Source organism: Castor canadensis, chromosome 3, assembly GCF_047511655.1.
Source record: "Castor canadensis chromosome 3, mCasCan1.hap1v2, whole genome shotgun sequence".
Lineage (NCBI taxonomy): Eukaryota > Metazoa > Chordata > Mammalia > Rodentia > Castoridae > Castor > Castor canadensis.
In genome coordinates this window covers 37,633,076-37,639,366 of record NC_133388.1, presented here as the reverse complement: position 1 = coordinate 37,639,366, position 6,291 = coordinate 37,633,076, and the positions used below count along the sequence as shown (strand labels likewise).

General features: G+C 45.0%; 1 long non-coding RNA gene across 1 annotated transcript; it reads right to left on the bottom strand.

Annotated features, from left to right (window-relative positions):
• Positions 1 to 225: 225 nt before the first annotated feature.
• On the bottom strand, positions 226 to 4,707 carry LOC141421277 (uncharacterized). Its single transcript, XR_012445886.1, has 3 exons — positions 4,643 to 4,707; positions 2,673 to 2,753; positions 226 to 390 (listed from the first exon to the last, which is right to left on the bottom strand). It is a non-coding gene; the product is annotated as an uncharacterized lncRNA (long non-coding RNA).
• Between the last annotated feature and the right edge of the window lie 1,584 nt (positions 4,708 to 6,291).

Below are 6,291 nucleotides of genomic sequence, written 5' to 3'. Positions count from 1 at the left end.
TTCAGGCAGAACACAAGCAGATGTTCTTAGAGAGTACATTCATCAAATATACATGAAAAGATAAAGTTTAGAACAAGTTTTTAGTTAAGTTACAAATTTGGTAAATTTTGATGAGTTTGCTTTCAAAGAATTGGCCTACTCATGATAGCAAGTCAGTTTCTCCCTCTTATTGTCTGTTTATAGTGCAGTTTTGAGAACTTCTAGAACAGTGGTACTCAAACATGAATATGCATTAGATCATTGGGAAGCTTAGATGCACTGCTGGTTCTTGGATTACAGCCCCGGAGGATTCTGTTCTGAGTGGCGAGGGGCCTGGGGTGGACAGGTTGCATACAATTCCAAGGCCACTCAGGTACTTGCAGATCCCATGGCTCATTTTGAGAACAAGTTCTAGGATGATGGAAGAAATAATTAGTCGTGAAGAATTACTCTGGTATACTGAAGATTTTCTTTCTTCTTTTAGCAGGCTTTAAAATTACATTCACCACTAATACAAGTTTTGTAAAATAATAAAATTATCTTTTTTTAAAATAGCCTTCAACACATCTGCACACCTTGCTGATTGACAAAATGTACATAATTATTTACATTCTACTCTTCCATTTACCTCCATATAAAAACCCATTTCACCATTGTCATCACCATTTCCAATGGTTATACAATATGTGCCACTGCTAGGGTTTGTTCCCCAAGAGTAAGGCCTAGGATAGTTGGGGGCGTGCCTTCAGAAGGGATTGTGGGATCCCTGTCTCTCACCAGTTCCCATCTGCTGATGTAATCTTTCTTCCCACATGTGCTCCCTCCATCCTGATGGCATCTACTATGAGGTCCTCACCCAGAGCCACTGCTGGCTTCAGATCTGTGAGCTAAATAAACCTCTTTTCTTTATAAAGTTACCCAGCCACTAGTGTTTCATTATAAAATAATAAAAACAGACTAATACAACAGATGTACTATTATTTGTTCAACTAGTCTTCTGATATTTTATCTCTCCTCTATAATAACATCCCATTTTAGTAGCAGTGAACATCTCCAGATATGCAACATATTTTTACTTCTATTAAATAATTTCCTTCAAATTTATTTCCAAGACTGGAATTAGTAGTGTAGTGAATATCTATAATTGTTCCCTACAGTGAGAATGCAGTAGAATAAGAACTAAAAAACATGCCTGGGATCCCATGAAGCAGGAATATTGCAATCCTCCACTAAGTCACTCTCTGAGAGTCCTGGGATAAGAGTCACAGTTGGTTTTACAGATCAAGTTAAGATCCAGTCACTGAAGAAGTTGGATAAGTAGGGGTTATGAGCTTCTGATAGAATGATGATTTTAATGTAGCATGGGGAAGGCCTGAGACATCAGAGGTGCTGACGGTGTTCCAGGATTTGATGCATAATAAAGATACACTTAGCTCATTAACAGCCCAGCATAATTGAATTGCATCATTAACACTCCTTGCCACACCACCCAACAAACCTGAGTACCATCCAGAGGTGGCCCACTGAGTCTCAAGACCTTGGGAAGAGTAGAGTCAACTCCCCCAATACCATGCTGTTCCTCCCCAGCTACTCCACCAGGAAAAGGTGAGAAGTGAACATCTGTTTGTAATGAAGACCATTGGCAGAGTCTCACTTCCTCCTTAGAGCTGATAAAATGTGCTTGAAAACCAGGGAAAGCCATGAGGAGCAAATTGGTTGCTTTCCAGATGTGTAGTATAGAAAGGTTGTTCTGATTTCCACAAAGACGGGATCTTTGTCTTATTGACACCATCAAAGGTGCTCAATAGCAAACAGTTGTCGACTGACTAAATGAATGGATGACTTTGCCTAGCACCTAGACTCTGTCCCCAGGCTTCATCTCCCTGACTGTTCTGTAAGGAACGCTCTCACCACTGCCTCTACCACAGCCACAGTTGGGATGAAGGCGCCTGTGTCCCCATCTTCCTCAGGCAGTGCTGACTTTGGCTTTCTTTATCTTCTGGAGCTGACCTCTGCGAGATTCAGCAGTGCTCACTCTGGCTTTCTGAACCTTTTTAAAGGCAGGCATGTGGGTGTATCAGAGCACAAACCATGCACAGTATGTTCCTTAGCTACTTGACTTTCTAGTCGCTGAGGAATCCTGCTTTGTGGGCATCATGGGAGCATCCTTCATCTAGAAGCTTGAGCCCTGGTTCTTCTTCCTTGACTGTCTTCTCCATCTCATTCCAGCCTGCTTCAGGGTCCTCCCTGGCTGTCCCCCAAGCAGTGGCTCTCTTCAGAGCTACCCTAGCTAACAGTCATCCTGGATACCCAGAGCTAAAGATGTTCTGCCCCCTCCTAGGCATGTACCTCCTTGAGCCTGCCAGGGAACTTCTCAGGACCCCTTTACTATAACACCACATATGTTAAGGGCAGAGTTTTAGTCCCATGTACTGCAGATCTTGCATTCAGACAGGAATAGCAGCAGGGCAGCTATGCCTTCCCCCTCCCTCTTCCCTCTTCAGGGATTCTGAAGCTTTGATAAGCAGTGGAGAGGAGAGCTTCCTTCCCTGCCCAGCTGTCAAGAGATGAGCTGGGAGGGCAGACTCAATCCAGTCAGCCCAGGTTGAGGCCCAGGCAATCAGACACCTCCTAGTTCCCACGCTCAGGCAGCAGGCCTGAAGCAGAACGGGTTTCATAATCCATAATCTTACCTCTGACAGTGCTCTGTGCATAATGACCTGCCATTTGGTTCCCACATCACAATCATAGTATTTATCTATGCAAAACAGCACCTCATTAAAAAAAGAAGGAGAAGAAACACATCACTATTGGCCCAACTCCCCATTAGAGTATAACGCACAGGCCCTGGGCACACCCAGGGTGGACCCAGCACCCTAAAACCTGGTTAGGTTTTAGGCCTATCGTACTAGCTCAGGCCTGCCCTTGTCCACTCTCCTCCTGAACAAACTATGCTGTTCCTCACACCTGTGATGGGAGTCCTGGGGAGACTGAGAGATGGGTTCAGTGGAGGCCCCCTATTCCAGGGGCCCTTGTCCCCCAGAACTGTTTTATTTAAACCCCTTTCTTAGTGTCTTCAGCCTCCCCAGCTTGCACCATGATATTTGGTGACTACTGCTCCATTTTTAACCTTTGCTTCTCGCCATAACCAAAGCACCATGAGAACATGAACCATCTTCTGTCTCCCAGAGCCTAACCTCGTGCTTGGCACACAGTGGGACCACATTAAATAGTTCTAGAGTGCTCATCTGAACCTTTGACTTCATAGCGCAGAATTCCACGATTGATTCTCTGCCAACCCATCTCCCTCCTCCCCCCAAGTCTCACTAGAAGCACATCACCCCATGATGCCTTCAGTGATCCTTTCTTTCCTCCATACACAGGCTTTCTGCGATTGAAATTAAAATGCCTTCATTTTGAGGAATAATCTTATGGTTTTTGTATTGACTACATAACTTTAGAGTCCACTATTAAAGGTAAAGAAAAAAAAATGACAGCCTTATACTCACTACTCAATATGGGGGAAAAAAAATATCCCAAAGCAGTACCATTACTACTGAAGCCCCAGGCTAGCCTGACACCACATATCCACCTGCCTCTTCCCCTGCAGAAGAACCTATACTCCAAATTTGCTGAATTTCTTACAGTCATTCTGTATGAGGTTTACTTTCAGTGTGTCCTGCAAGCCGGGGTCAAACCTGTGTTCTCAGCCTCAGTTCCACCCCCACACCACACCTGCTCTGTGCCCCAGTTTCTTTATCTGTCAAATGGTGATAATAATACCTGTCTTCCCCTCTTCTGAGTGTGCAGATGAATGAGATAAACGTGAAGTGCTTGGAGCATCAGGGAAGAAGTGATAGGTAACCCCAAGCAAGGAGGCAGTGCAGGAAGTGACAGCAGGTAGCCACTGTGGGCTTCTTGTGGTCAGCCGCACCTGTCTCTGCTGGAGACACAGGAGAGCTGTGCAGGAGACAGCCAGTGTTATCCTCTGGCCACATGGGACTTGTTTCATCTACAGAATGGGCAGTTTCTTACCGGCCCTTTCCTGTCTCCCTTCCTGCCTTTCTATGAGTCAGAACCATGATGCCCACACACCAAGCCCCTCAGCCATGATGGAGATTACAAAGAAACAGAGAGAAAGAGGTCAGGTTGCTGACATTCCCAGCAGCAGCAGTCTGAGGTTGGTGTGACTGTATATAGACCAGTGAGATTTACTGAGTTAACACTCCCTGCTTCCAGGACCCAAAAAGAGGCCACCTACCAGGGCATCAAGGGTGAGAATCAGGTGGGAATCAGGTCTGGCCTGAGGCTGGAGAAGGGGAGTGATGGAGGAAAGACAGTCAGGGGACAGAAGCCTCAGGCTGAGGTCTGCCTAAGACGTCATCACTTGATTAAATCAGTGGAGGCTTCCAAAGCTGTGTGGCAGTGTGACTGAAGAACGTGACAAGCTCAGAGGGTAAAAGAGTTTACTAACGCAGATGTTATCTACAGTGGAGAAGTAATTGTCATCAGAAACAATCCCCCATGCACTGAGTGCTTTCAGCACTCCAGCCAGAGAGGCGACTTGGAGCGCTGAGGTTGCAGACAGGCAAGCAGAGAGCAGCTAGGAGCAGCCCCATCCATCCTGCATCTCCAAGATTCACTGCCGACAATAGGCACCCACCTAGCTAGTGTTCAAGACAGCCTGGAGATGGACAGTGCTCAATGAAATATCCCAGCGAGGTGGTCTGGACATCTGGCCACCTTTGAGGGGTGCTAAGTTGGAGGCTTAGATCTCCAACCAGGGTATCAGGAGTTGCTGCAGATAAGAACTGAGAGGTCAGGACTGGAAAACAGAGCTGTTATTGGGAGCCTGCCTGGGGGAGGAGATTGCTGAGGGATGGACCTGGTCACCCTCTATCTGTGTGACCTTGAGTGAGTCATTTCATCTCTCTGGTTCCCAGTTTCCTCATTTTGACATAAAGGGGTTGAAGTGTTTTACAGCCCCCTTATGTTCTGAGAGCCCCTGAGGATGCCTGAACCCACATATAGTTCCAAACCCTATATATACTGTCTTTTCCTGTACATATACACTATAAGTTTAATTTATAAATATTGTTGTCAATAAGAGATTGACAACAATAGCTAAAAAAAAATAGACCAATGGTAATAGTATAGTATAATAAAGGTTATATGAATGTGTTCTCTTTCTCTCTCAACATATGCTGTTGTCGTGTACTCACCCTTCTGGTGATGATGTGAGGTGATACAAGGTCTGCAAAATGAGATAAGTGAGGTGAATGGCGTCCACATTGTGATGTAGCATTAGGCTACTACTGACCTTATGACAACACATTAGAAGGAGGATTGCCTGCTTCATTTAGGAGCAGGAGTAGCACAAGATTTCATCATGCTACTTTTAGGGTACAAATTTTCAACTTATTATTTCTGAAATTTTCCATTTAATACTTTTGGACCATAATTGATCCAGGTATCAATCTATGAAAAACAAAACCACAGATGAAGAGGAGACTACTGTACCTCTGAAGTCCTATGACCTCGTTAACATCCTCAAAGCATCAAAGACCACGGAAGATACTGACATTGGAATAACCCTAAATGTAATATCTAGGGTCACCCAGGCAAAATCAAGTGCAGAATTAGAACTCATGTTTGGGAAGTATCACAAGAAGCTATAAGGCTCTTCTACCACCAGTAACTCAGCTTTCCATAGTTGCACGGCAGCCTGACTTCATCACCCTATGGTCACAGTGTGAGTCAGTGGGCTCCAAGTTGGGCAACCCAAGTCTGGGTCCAGGGTCCAGTACTTCTGCTGGCTGCATGACTTCAGATAAGGCAGTTATCTTTTTGCCCAACCTATTTCTAATAGTCTTTGCCTCCTCCTTGCCCCAGGAGGAAGCTGTGAGAATACACTGAGCAATGTCCACAAAGCACTTAGCTTGCAAGAGGAGAGCCCCACACAAATAGAAGATGACGATGATTGTTGTGACAGCTGCTTGATTCCCTTAACCCTTCTCCAGCCCTTCATTTGCTGTGAGTCACTATTGTCTTCTTCTCAAGGTCTGGTTAAGAGAATTCCCCTCGAGCATCACGTTTATCATATCTAGCCACATGGCCAACTGAAGAGACATCAGAGAACAAGGCTAAGAAAATATGATGTCACAACTTCCCTGACACCTGATCCCACTTTGTTTTTTATCCACTAGACTGTAATTTCATCAGGGCAGAGGCCTCTGGGCTACCATTGCACAACTGCAAAAGGCACAATTCATCAGCACTTAGTTGACACTCAATAAGTATTTGTTGAATGAA